Consider the following 13612-nt stretch of genomic DNA (forward strand, 5'->3'; position numbering starts at 1 on the left):
ATGTTTCAGCTTGACATAATAGTCTGTAACCTGATACAAAATGATTCTGGTATTGCTATATCGATGCGGACTGCGACACCATGCCGCGGAACACGAGGGTTTGAGGCGTAGTTCGTGCATCTTCTGCCCGGATTCACGCATTCTGCTTTAAGTAGCTGGTGTGAAACTCTGCCCAGTCGGTAGAAACCCCAACAATCCCATCCGTCTCACCTTGGGCGTGAGCTGCATCAGAGTCACAACTGTAAACCCGAATTACAGGTACAAGTCCTATATAAATATGTTGGCATACAAGGAGCTTGCTTAGAGGAACATACAGGAAAAATTTTGATTCCTATCTTGATTGAATGAAAAAAATTCAATTTCTCTTCATTGCTTAAAATTGTGGTCCGCTCCCCCTGCCCCATCCCTCTTTGGTATTTTGGGTATTTTGTACTGTTGTGCTTGGGTTTGTGTTTTTTTGTTTTTTTTTTTTTTTTTTTTGTGTGTTTTTTTTGTGTTGTTTGGGTTTTTTTTTGTTTGTTTGTTTGTTTGTTTTTTTTCAAAAAAGGTGACCCCCCCCTCTGTCACTGGTGGGAAGCAGGATGGTTGTTCTTAGAGGCAGAAGCGCGCTGTTGGGCTGTTGGAGGACAAAAGCTGCAGTGGGTCACAAGCATTTCCTCTCATATCATCTTCTGGTTTAATTCCAATTCTTATATTTCTTTGTTTCTCAATGCAAACGTCGAAAACTTTTTACAGTCTGATTAAAAGCATGCATACGTTAATATGTGGGTTTCCACTAACTTTAACAGACTCTGGGATAATTTGTGCACTGGGATTGAAGTGGATAGACTGCGCGCATTGGGTGTACGGTGAAATGGCTGAAATTAAGCTTTTTTTAAGAAACTTTGCATCACTGAGACATTAGCTCAGGGTGTACTAATGTAGACGATTAGTCTAATGTGGCCCAACTTTTTGCAAATTATTTTTTCTTGCTTGTAACTCCTCAACGTCTCAAATACTCTGAATTAGTCTCAAACTCCTAAACCTGTTAAATCACTGTCTGGAAAAATAGATCTGTGCTGGAAGTGCTGCTGTTGTGGGTTTCTTCTCCTCCTCTGTTCTGTTGTTTAGAGCAAGGCAGGCTTTATCAGGGAAGGTGATATCCTCTTACTGGAGTGTCTGATATAGTGGGTGCTGGGGAGAAACAGCCGCAGCTTTGAGCAGAAGATACCAAACTTGACTCTCTTCCCTTTTGCTTACATCAGTTGTTCCACCTGGATCCTTGTCTAGCACTTGTGCTCACACCGTCATTGCGATAATAACGCTACTCGTAGGGAATTAATATCCGTTCAGAGTTTTCTGTATGAGAGAGTGTGATTAATTCCTGCCTGGATTTTTGTTGTTGTTTTTCCCCGTGAAAATATGAAGTAGGTTTTAAATTGCAGCTGCTGTAAATGTCCAGGGAACAATGGAGCAGCTAACGCTGCCAGCCCGCGCTCTGTGGGGATCGCTTGGTTTGCGAGCTAAAGACGCGGATGGGATGTGATGCTCAAATATTTCCAGGTTGCAGATCTATAAAGATCTATTTCTAAATATACCACCCGCACTGTCTTGTTCCTCAAGAAAGAATTGTATCGTTACACCAAAACATCCTCTTACCACCAGAGCCCCTACAAAAAACAGATACTACTGTTCTATTTTTTAAAAAAAGACTTTGTTAATTCCTAATATCTGTTACTTACAAGGTGTGAAAATGTTCTTAGTCACGTAACAGATGAAGCGATGATATTGGGACGCTCTTCCAGCTGGCAAGGTTTCTCTCTTCCCTTTGCAAGAAACTTGGTTGGAGGAATGTGGGGAGTGAGGAGACGTGAAATAGGTCGGAGCGTTTGTAATCTGCATATGGTTGTGTGTACGTGTGGTGGTTCTCTCTCTCCCCGTGTCAGGCGTTCAGTGGGTAAGGAAGCGTGACAGAGACCTGTTAAGTGTCAGTCATCCCCAGAGCCTCCAACAATGAACAAGGATTAAACAAGAGGCTGTGGAAGAGGAAAAGAAATCCTTGTGCAGGTTTTAATAATTCATAAACGTTGCATCTATTTTACTATTCTCTGCATTTAAAAACAAGGCCCAAACTATGCCTGCAAGCATAACTTCCCCTTTACGGTAAAAGGGTTTGAATTCATTATGGCTAAATTCCGGTTGTATCACTTATTTATTTATTTTCTTTTTTGGGTGATGGCTATCTTGCACTTATGGATGGACCAAACGGAGAATCTTATGTCCAAATCCTTCTAAACTTCATGGTTTTCATAAAATTGATCCTACCACAAATGGTGACAACTTGCAAACCTTCAGCATTATGTAGCTTTGTCAATCTTCATTTTAATATACGGACCAAACTATAATTGTTTATCAGTAAACTCAGTGGTGTCCAATGTGTTTCCATGACAATGTCCGGGATAAGAGAGACAGATTAAGATTATATTCTTGAGGTCAACGAGATTAAGTGTTATTGGAAGAGTGTGAAAGGAAGGTTTGTTCTCCCTCTCATCATCATATGATACAGCACAAATGTCTTTTACTTTTGGATCTGGAACGTAGCGGCGTCAGTCCTGGAGGTATTTTTGGTGTTAATGGCAAAGAGCTTTCCAACGCTGTAATGTTCCCCGTAAGAGCTCCAGGTCACTGCTGAGTTGAGTAATTGGGGTGAATTGAATGCTGTTCATGTACTGGTTCAGCAGCTGAGAGCGCAAGAAGTGTCAGTGAAGGTAACTGAGCAAAGGCAAACCTTGTGATTGCGCAGCACGGCGTCCAGAGACGGGACTGTATCACCTGAGCCGTGACTTTGCCAAAGCCTTTCCCCGCTGGCATCCCGTAGTTTGTCTGGTGCCCTCCTTCCCCACGGCGCGGGTAACAGCAAGGGCGGCTTCAAAGCCTTTTAAAGGGATGTCTGCAAGTTCAATACTGTAGTAAGAGAAGCGGGCCACTAGCCAGGCTACAAACGGGAGTGTGTCCCCGTTACAGCGGCGTTGGGTGCAGAGCTCTGAGGTGGAGCTGCTCATCCAGGTTTACCTCACTTTCTTTTTTTTGGCTATGGACCTAGCCCCTGGCTTTCACCTTTCTGGGGCGTAGTGCCCTGAACTGGAAGGATGCCCACGCTAGTCGTTCATCGAGCTGCCTATCTGGATTTTTTTTTTTTTTAACTTGTCAGTCTTTTAAAGCTAACCCTTAATTACGTCTTTTAAAATAATGCTGTTGCCCTTTGACATTTAACTGCTGCTATCACGTGGATCATGAAAACAGTTCGCTTTTAATCATTCGGCAGTGGAAACTCCTTGCAAAGCGAACCAGCTTTGATGAGCTGGCATTTATGACCAGGAATGTTCCAGCCTGTCCCGGTAGCTTGCCTTGCTTATCAAGATCTCTCTGAAACCTTAAGGGAAATGCCCGAGTTCGGGGTAGTGTAGCAACTTTGTAAATGTGATTGTATAAATTGCTTTAAGATAAGTAGTTATTTTGTAGTTCCATTATTATCGGCAAGAGGGACAAATGTCTTCAGTTGTCAAATTCATTCAGGGGCTTGAAAAAGAGGTCTCCTTTCAGTGCGCAAAGAAGGAGTGTTAGGCACAACACCTCTCAAAACCTGCAATAAGACCTTTAATTTCCAGTTGAGCAAGTCTCTGGCACTGGCCCAAAGGAGTCACTGGAGTCAGATGCTCTAAGGATGCTTCTGCCTCGCTACTGGGCTGCCCTGCCTGAGATCTAAATCTGATCTGGCTTAAAAGGCTTCTTATCCAGAGTAAATACAATGAAATGTGGTGCTATTCTTAAGAAAAAAAGCAGGCAACATTCCTCTGGGCAGAGCTGGAAAAGTAACAAGGAGGTCTCTTTGCTTCTGACCCCTTTCCCCCCCACCCCCACCTATTGAAGCTTCTGAAAACCAAACAAATGCCGAACAACTGAGCAGTAATGAGAATAACTGTGTTTTCCTACTGCCATGTTAATAACAGACTTGCAAAAGGTTAAAAAAAAAAAATATTTTAGAAATACTGTGTTGCTTCAGTCTTCATGCCCTCTCACGGGAAATTTGTCCTGTCGGTTCTGCAGCAAAACCCCCTTCCCTGGCCGCCGGCACGCTGGCGTCTCCCGGCGGAGCTCTGGCGAAGGCGGTGCTGGATAGTCCCTGGTCCTCCTCGCACTGGTCCGCTCTGCCTCTGCGCCACTGCACGCGCTGAGCACACACAGGGAGTTGGGGTGTTTGTTCTCCTGCGCCCGTATCGTGAGGAGTGGTGTTGAACCCTGGCTTTTGGGGCTGAATTTTGGGTTGGCCGGAGCAGTGCCCTGCAAGGCCCGGCGGGCCGCTCTCTGCAGCGATGACGAAGGGCTGCTGTGTGGTTTTTTTGGCTGGGGGAGCAAGCAGGTTTCCATCAAACCACCAGGAATTAATGCTACGTTTTAAAATTGGTAATGAACCTGCAACAAAGGCTGCATCTGAACGCGTTAATAGACTTGTATTGTCTTACAGAAAAAGCTTTTCTTTTTCCAAAACATTACTCTTTTTTTTTTTTTTTTTTTTTTTTTTGGTTAAGGTCAAAATCAGCTTGAGAGTTGCTACAAGATAAATGATGCTACTCCTGCTTTACATTTATATTCCTCTTAGGCAGGTAGGATGGCCTCCTCGTTATGTAGCCTTGGTACTACCAGAGGAGGTTTTCCATTCTCATCACTTCAGTTTATTTTCGTTGCACTTGCTCGTGGTAGATCTTCATGCATTGAGTTCTTGTTGTTCAAGAAAGCTTAGAAACTGTCCCAAAAAACATTTTCTGAAGGAGAATTAAGAACCCCAAAGTTACATTTCGGGGCTTGAGCTTGCTTCCTCGTGGTACGTGATGAGCAGGGAACAAGAAAAGAGTGCTAAAATGGCAACCTCAGTCATAGTAAAAAGAAAAGTTGAGTTTTGGTTTTGTTTTGTTTCCATTTGGGTCTGAATTCACTTTCTGTTTCTGACTGTCTTTTGGAAACATGAAGAAAATATTGAAAGGAGCTACTGAGGAAACAGTAACTGTTTTCTGTTCCTCTAATGTCTGTTCTTTGTCTTGTGGCCACCCTGCACCCCCTGGCAAGATCCCTACTTTGTTGAATTATTTTTGCAAATGTGCTGTATTTTTTCATGCACGTAAAGCCAAAGAAGTTTGGAAAGAAAATGGAATTGTATTTAGAGATGGATAATGATTCATTGATAAGTAATTGCTGTCAGGACGGTGGGGTCTGATTCAGGTCACTGTTAATTTAACATAGTTCAAAAGGGAATGGATACTTTTTATTCACATATATTTAATCAAACAGTCCCCGGGGAGGAACAGAAAGGGAATTGAGAAGTGAGGATCAGCTAAGAATATGCAGGGTTTTGAAGTGACAGAATTATTTTATTCTTTCTGGGAACGTTAGTCTTTTTCATACTCTTGTTTTCTTACAAATGAAACTAGAAGACTTCTCAGAAGGGTGGATCGGAGGCTGCTTATCCAGTTAAGCTGATGAAAGCTCATTCAGGTCCTGCTGGTGAGGCATTTCCAAGCGTCACTGACAACTCATGGTGACTTTTCAGTTTAAAACACTTGTAGTTCCTAATTTCCCACTTTGGTTTTTCTCCCATGGCTTTTCACTCTGACTCCTTATTGTGATATTTGTACCCAAATTGTCCTCCATCCCCCCACTGCCTGGAAGGTCTTTGGAAGACGACAGACCCAAGGATGTAAGCCGATAGAGATACATCCTGCTGACCACTGTCTCATTTAGGTAAGAGCGGTTTTCTGCATATTGCAGAAGTTCAACGCTAACAGTGATGCTGTTTGGATCTCTTGTGATCCTAGGAGTAGCACAGTATCTCCAAATATTCCTATGCTGGAAAACCATTTGCAAAAAAAGAAATAATGGAGAATTCTGAATAAGAGTAGGATTTTCTTAATTGCTTTCCCCTCTCTCTCCCCCTGATATATGGGATCCTTTACCCTGCTGCTGTTCACCCCGTCCCCTTCAGACCCCACAAGCAGTACACCTCTAAGCTGCTGTGACCCTTTTTGGGGAAAGGAGAGAAGAAACAATGTTGGAAGGTGGCCGTGAAGTTCAGCAAGCTTTCAGCCCATGCCTCTCCTTCCACCGCAAGAGTAGCAGAGTTACGCAGATAAAAACTGCTCAGGCTCTGGAAAGATGAACAGGATTGAGGTTGGGAGGTGTGGAGCGGGGCTGGGTTGGACCACCCAGGCCAGCACGGAGCAGGGCACAATAGCACTATTCTAACTGGCCGGTAGCAGGGGGATTGGGTTCATTCGGAATCGTGATGCTGCCGTGGTATTGGTAAGTCACCCCATCAGTAACGTTTAGCACCTCATCAGATCAGCCTTGTGAAATGTGACGTTTCTGGTTGCACGCTGGTGCAGGTGGCGTTCTTGAGCTGGAGAGTACATTATGGGAATTTCATGGCTCCCAAATATGCTTCAGTGTAGAAATAGGTGCTTGGCAGGGATCGTAGTGTTGGGATTTATATGTATAAAAGGATTTAATATATTACGTTGTGAATCTGATCCTGAAAGTTGAGGGATTGATGGCACTGGTTATAACTTGACCTGGTAAAAGCTTTGTTCCTCCTTCTGTACCTCTGTAAGTCTACTTAATATCTCGCTGTAGGGGCTCCGTTGCTATACCTCTGCTAGAAGGGGTTTGAGAGTTGTGCTGGATTGCACGACTGCCAAATGAATGTGGCTTTGGCCAAACGTCCACTAAGCATTAGGACAAAATTGTCAAACTTGGTCTTGCTTTTATGATCTATTCTAATTTGTGGGTCCAACACGAAACTCAGCAGTAGAAAACAGTGTGGCAGGTCATGAAGCCGCTCATTTTTCTGCCTATAAAGTGCTTACTGGGGAAGAATTGCCCATATTGAATGACCAGCTTGAGATGGTCTTTGCGCTGTCTGATACTTGGGTAAACTTCCACCTAGTTTTTTACCTGCACGTCGATCTTGAACTACATTATTGCTTTTCCTCGAAACGTGTGAAATCAGTTTTGCTATCTAGTATTGGGTATCGATCTTGATATAAAGGGGAAATATTCGCCGCCTCCTGAAATGGCAGAAAGAAATTTGGAATCGGTGTGTTAGCTTAAACTGAAAAATTTTAATAAGTGTGAAGCTACAGGCAAAAAGATTTGACGAGAGTACCTCCTCAATCGAGAAAAAGGAAGGTTAGGAGAGAGCTGTGGGTGCCATTCTTTGGATATCCAGTCTTGCGCTCTCTGAATCTTTCCTTGGATTTTAATGTTTAGTTCAGGGTTCAGTTTTGTATCTTGCAACATGTCTTATTAAAATATATATTGTGCCTTTATGAATATTTAAAAAGAAGCACTTAGTAAAGATTTCATAATAGCCTGTAGTAAGCTTTTATAAACCATTAACAGTGGTATGATGAACTAATTTGTGCGGTTTCTATGCAGAGCCAAAGAATGGAAGATAGGAGGGTGCAGAATCCTTATGGGATAAGAAAACAATTAATTGATTATTAATTGCCAGCAGAATTGTAAAGTCTGCTTCAGCTCAACTTGATTTAGCTACCACGTAAACTGGGGAGGAAGGACGCACCCAGTAAGCCCTTGCTGCTTAGCCCATGGGAAGAAAATTGGACCTTTGGGTATTTTTAGGGCAAAGCTCAGTGTTAGCTTTATTAGTTGGCTGTGAGTGCAGTCCCGTGGAGGCGTACTGACTCCCGTGCGGACAGACAGGTCCTCCGTGCCTGGCTGGAGTCCTGCTTTTGTATAGCAAGGTGCAGAATTGGTAAGAAGACAGCTAAAAGTAGCTTCTAATGCTTCCTGCAGAGGAATTTTGGAAAAGAAAAAAAAAAAAAAGATTTTTAGGGTAATATAGGACCAAAAATGGCTGACACGTTATTTTATTGCTTAACAAATAGATTCTCTGTGAACGGTTGGGCTCAGGAAGAAATGCACGTGAGCTGAACCAGCTATCCTGGTCTACAGTCTGGGTGCAATGTGTAGTCCATTTTCTCTATTAAAAAGGAAGAGTGTTTTGGCAATTACTTTAAAGCAATCTATATAGAAATATTTGTATTTGTGCAAAGGAGCAGATCTGTTTCAAAAATTGCTGGGTCTGTGGATGACAAAGACAGCAAATCCTGCCTGAAGAATATTTGGCTACCTGGTTTGTATTTTTAAAGAAAACATATGTTCCGATTAATGGTTCAATTGTTAACAATTCTTAAGATAATTTAAAAAAAATCTGTACTGCTTTTCTTTCTTTCAAAGAATTTTCTGGTAAAGCCTTTTTGGGTCGGTTTGTTTCTTCCTTGAAGCAATCCGGTTGAAGATTGTACTTAGGGATCATTCTCTGAGTATCTTGCAGAAGGTGAAACTCTCCTCTGCAAAGCAAATCAACTGGGATAGACTTGTAAGTCTTCCAGAAAGTCCATCTGCATCATTATTATTACGATGTAAGGGAAAAGCCAAGATGTGCAGCACTGGATACCTACATCAGATCATGTTGTGACAAGCAAATGGGAATTTCAGACCATTTAACGTATGTCCTTATACAAGCTAGTGCAAGCGCTTTTTTTTTTTATCCATCCTTGCTTTCTTCAGACTCCTGGACCAAGGTGTTCAGCAGCAAAGCTGTGAAGAAGGTGTGGGTAGGATTGTTCCTATTTACTTCTGCAAAAATTGCTGTGTGCGTCTACTGTCCCTTTCCATCACATCAACCACTTAGATGGTCACAAACCAATGACTGACAATTGGACATAGAAGAGAAAATTATAGACAACCAGCATCGGGCGGTTTTTCTTCAGGTGGTTGTTAAGGGCAGCTCCTCGGTGAAACGCTGCTGGTGGGCAGCAATGTGGAGGGCGGGAGAGTGGAAAGAGGTAATGGAGGGAAAAGAAATCTTACCTTGGCTTCACCAGTGGCAACATGAGCATATGCAATTATAAGATAGCTGGCAGATGACAGAGTTAGTTAATGTAACAAGCCCTGTAAAGCATTTAGCCACATTCTAGTGTTTAATCAGCTGTGTAAAGTGCAATATCTATCTTTCAATTTTATGCCATTAAGGGAGACAAGATTTTGATTAGGTACTTAATCTGGGCAAGAGGAAAACAGGCCCAGAGCAAGCCCACAATAGGCAGCAGAAGGGACATTCGACGAAGGATTCGATAAAGGAGAAAGACAGAAATTTAACATAAAAGAGAATTAGTGCAGCTCCTTTCAATTTAGTGCACAGATTTTTATGGACTAATCAATTAGAGGCTGTGGCTGTGCTGCTGGGAAGTGGTGCCGTGTTAGAGGCTTTGCCATATTAATTCTGTTCATTACACTGAGGTCAGCTGGAGTGCTTTGGAGAAGCCCCTGCTGCTGAGCAGGTCGCATCCTGGGTGTCGTCCCTTTGTTCAAAGGGGTAAATGGGCACAGCCAGCACTGAAGTTGCGGGGGCAGTTGTTTGTGTAGCGGTTTGCTCTGTGTGAGCGCACGCAGGTTCTTCTGCTTTCTCGCATTCGGTCTCTCCTTGGAAAGCTGGTTTCTTGATGTTTTCCTCTATTGAGAAAACAGGCTCCCTGGAAGGAAAACGAGATGCAGTGGTAGAAGGCTAGATGGAGCGTTGGAAGGTCTGGGTGCAGTTTGCAGGTCTACTGAAGACTTCCTTCTGACCTTCAACAATTGTCCCGGCTGCTAACCTGAACATCACCTCACGTGACAGCAATGCGGTTAACTGCCTTACCTGGTGGAGATGAGGAATAGAAGCACCTGTGAATTATAGGTAACGTAGAGCTGTGTACCCATTCTCCCATGCGAATCAGATGCATTCAGGTGTGCCAGAGGCACCGCTATACGTTGCGGCCTGTGTCTCATGCAGTGCCTTGGGCCAGCCCCGGTGGAAGTCACAGTATATCAGAGTTTGAAGTGTTTGAGGCATCTGCCATGCTCGTGCTTGAGCCAGGAGGGTAGCCGCGGGGGCTTTCTGGGAAAGGGAGCCCACTGTCAGAGTGGGATCTTGCACGGGGAAAGACTTTAATTCCCCGTGAGGGTGCTGCCCCACACTTTGGGGTAGGGATGGCAGAGAGTCGTTGCTCCAGGAGAGCAACGCAGGGAGCTGAAAGAGTGCTGCGTCCCAAAACCCTGGTAGGAAAGAGGTGAAGAGAAACCTTCAGGGGGTGAACTGAAGAGGACTGAGATCTGGCCAGAGAGAGGACAGGTTTCGGGTTCTCTGCATTAGGTGTCAAAAGGCCCGACCGCTCTAACTGCAGTGGGGCACGCTGCCGGGAACTTAATGGGGACGGGTGCTTGGGCAAGCACCGGAAAGGAGGACATGGATTTTGGGGAAGCACTTGGATCTCTCGGGGGGTCTGATATATCTGTAGCAATTTGAGACTTGGAACTCTGATAGCTTAAAACAAATCCCAAGAAATGGTATTTGTCTTGTAGAAGTGTGGGAAGAGTCAATTAAGACAATGAGAACATCTGGTCCCAGGTCAGCTATGACTTTCTTCTAGGGGTTTCCCAGTAGAGACCTGCTTTCTGTACGGGACAACTTTTCATAGTGTAATATAGTGCAGAAATTGAGGAGTGTTTTGGGGCTGAGAATGTGTAACGTGCCTCCTCCCACCATTTGGAGGTGCTTCAATGTTTTCTTCTTAGCCTTCTTTTTCTAGACAAGAGTGCTCAATCCGCAATCCAGCCCGTGTCCCTGGCAGAGCTTATATTTTGTTTCTGACCCACGAACAGGTCAGAGAACAAGTTCTCTTTTTTCAGTTCTGGTGGATTGCAGCATTTAGGATTGTATCTGCTCTGCAGTATGTGTATATATATATATATGGTCCTGAAGAGGCTGGAGGACAAAGAATATGTTAGGAAAAACAGTTTTGGGTTGGTTTTTTTTTTTCAGCTGTCTCTTGTTTGTGGAGTAGCCTCTAGTACTTGCACCACGGTGGGGATTGTGCATTGAATTCAGACCTGAGTAAGCCCGTAAAGATCAAGAGAGAAGAGACTGCAGAGGTAAAGGTTAGAAAAGACTCTTCTGTTCAATGCAAACCTAAGACTAGTTTATTTCTTCCTCAAGTGTTTTTTTTCTTTTCCTTCTTAAGCAGTGTTACTCTACCTTTTGGAAAGTAATGTATGTTCTGGGGGCGCTCTCTTCTCCTACAGCAGCCTCTCAGGCTGACCCACCGCGTTGTGAGACTCCCAGTACGGTGCTCCCTGTTTCGAGTGGAAATTTGTCAGTTGGTCTGGGTATATGTATGTAAAAGAGTGGAATCCGTGTATGATATGAACCGATAAATTCATGGTCTCTAGAAGAGCTTAAAATGGAATCGCCGCTTAGCTCCCCTGTTTTTGGTGTGTTGCGTGGATTGGGGTTTTTTTTGTCACCTTCCACCTAGTTTCCATCTGCACTGGGTTGTGTTGGGCTTCCGATAGTTCCTTCTAATTCTGTTAAACCACAGAATTACTTTTGTTGTTCTAAATACAGTGGCTCCTTCAAATCCTTGTCTCCTGAGGATGATGTGACGGAGCATATTAGTTTATGGTAAGCTGCAGAAAACTTGAACTCCCTGACTGTTCAATTCATGCGGAGTTATGACAGGTTATGCCTGCAGGCTACAAGTTAGGGAAATTATTTTCTGTTCAAACATTTCATTTCTCGGCAACTCTATAATTCTATTTCTCTTCTTTTCTTTTCTTTTTTTTTTTTTTTTTTTTTTGTCTCCCTGCAAGGGAAGTACTGTGATATGAAACACTTTGGTGCTGGCTGCTTCTTCCCTGCGTCTATATATGGGACTAGGAAAATAAGATGTGTTGTTTTTTTTTTTTCTTTTTTCTTTAATTATATAGCCATCTTGTTTGCTAACCAAAATCATTGTACGGAAGTCACAGCTGAAAGCATAAAATGCAAAGGGAAAAGAATGTTTTTTTTTTTAAATCTCTTTAAGTCTGTAAAAACGTGACATTTGGAAAATACTACTAAAGGCTGATGTGAAATGGGATAAATGAGGGTGAATTCCAAATTATCAGGAGCCCTCAGTTAAGATTTGGTCCCATACAACTGGTGCCAATAGTTGTTTCTTGGTGGAGTACACTTTATTTAAAAATGCTCACAATTTATTAAAAAATAAAAAGCTGGGGGGGAAGACAAGAAGAAAAAGAGAACCTTTCTAGACTGTCCCTTTGGAATAAAACAGGACAGATGAAGTATATCTACCTGCTTGCACTCGCTCTTCTGCAGACAGATTTTTAGCTCCTCTGAAACCATGTGCGAGCACTTTCAGTTGTATTTCAAAGTCTGCTTTTGGACCAGCAGCCCAAATACTGTGGCCGTGCACTGGGACTGGTTCCCTGTTAGGGGAACCATAGCCTGGAAGGTAAAGCTGTCCTGGAAGTAAGGAACAAGTTGGAACAAAGGCACAATTACCTGGAGTAAGGCTCTAAGCATCCCATCATGGTCATAACTTTTTTTTTTTTTGTCCTTGAGGAGCTGCGGGTTTCCTGGCTTATCCTCTTTGTGTCCATGAACTAAAAAGCCAGGATCTGATTTGAACTGGGATATAAATGTACTTCAGGCAGAAAAATCCCTGTTGGCAGTTCCCATAAAACAATAAAATCATGTCAAATTTGACTAATTCTTGGGATGCATTGCCAGCAGAAAGCTGACAGTCTGAATTTGTCATCACTGGAGGGAAAAGTGTGTGTGTTTCTCTGTGTCTGTGCACAGGGATGGGGAATGGACTGGGGAGAATAAGGCAACTATTAACAAAATGGAGACGGCATGGTACTCCATTAATGTTATTAATAACCCTATCAGATTTTATTGAAAAGATGCTCTCTGTATCTGAATTTGCCACTATTTCAACCCATTTATTAAAGCTGAAATAGCTGGAGTCACTTCAGACCATATTTATTATTATTATTTGCTGAATGAATGCTGTGATTATGGGTCCTACGGGAATTAGAAGAGATAAAGTGTCATCTTTCAGTCTCTTCTCGCCTTCCCCAGGGAGCAGTGGAGAGAATGGCTTCCTCTCTGTCTTTTTCTATTAGACTTTTCCCTAATTTCTATTAATAGGGTTCTGAGACCTGCTGTAACACTCGAAAATTTATCTCTTACATTTGGAATGGTGATATTTAACAATAATGGTATGCTCAGAGGAGTATTTTTCTTTTATGCTTCCTCCTGCGCCTTCCTGAGCTGGCCATTGATTCCTAGAATTTTACTGACGGTTCAGGGATCTTTCTTTCTGGACGCCTCCAAAATATCCTGTTGGGTTCATTCTTGTCCAGTTTTAATGGGAGGTGAAAAGCTGTTTCTGTTTTTAGACATAAAGCTGTGTTGGGTATTGGGGGAAGAAAGAGTAGGGGGAAGGTCCCAGACCAGTATAGGTTACCTGTGAAGTCATCCAGTCGTGCGAGTCCCCTTCTGTGGTCTCAGGCTTGAGGTTATTGATGCTCAAACCTGGCTCTGACCATATGGCATAAGGTATGGAAATTATATCGCTGTGGAAAACAGTTGGAATTGGTCTGAGATGAGGTCATCCTTTGTAAGAGCAAAGGATATGGATACTGCTGAGTGAAATAATGACTGTGTCGGGGT

The sequence above is a fragment of the Vanellus vanellus genome (assembly GCF_965231255.1).
Source record: "Vanellus vanellus genome assembly, chromosome: 15".
NCBI classification, from domain to species: Eukaryota; Metazoa; Chordata; class Aves; order Charadriiformes; family Charadriidae; genus Vanellus; species Vanellus vanellus.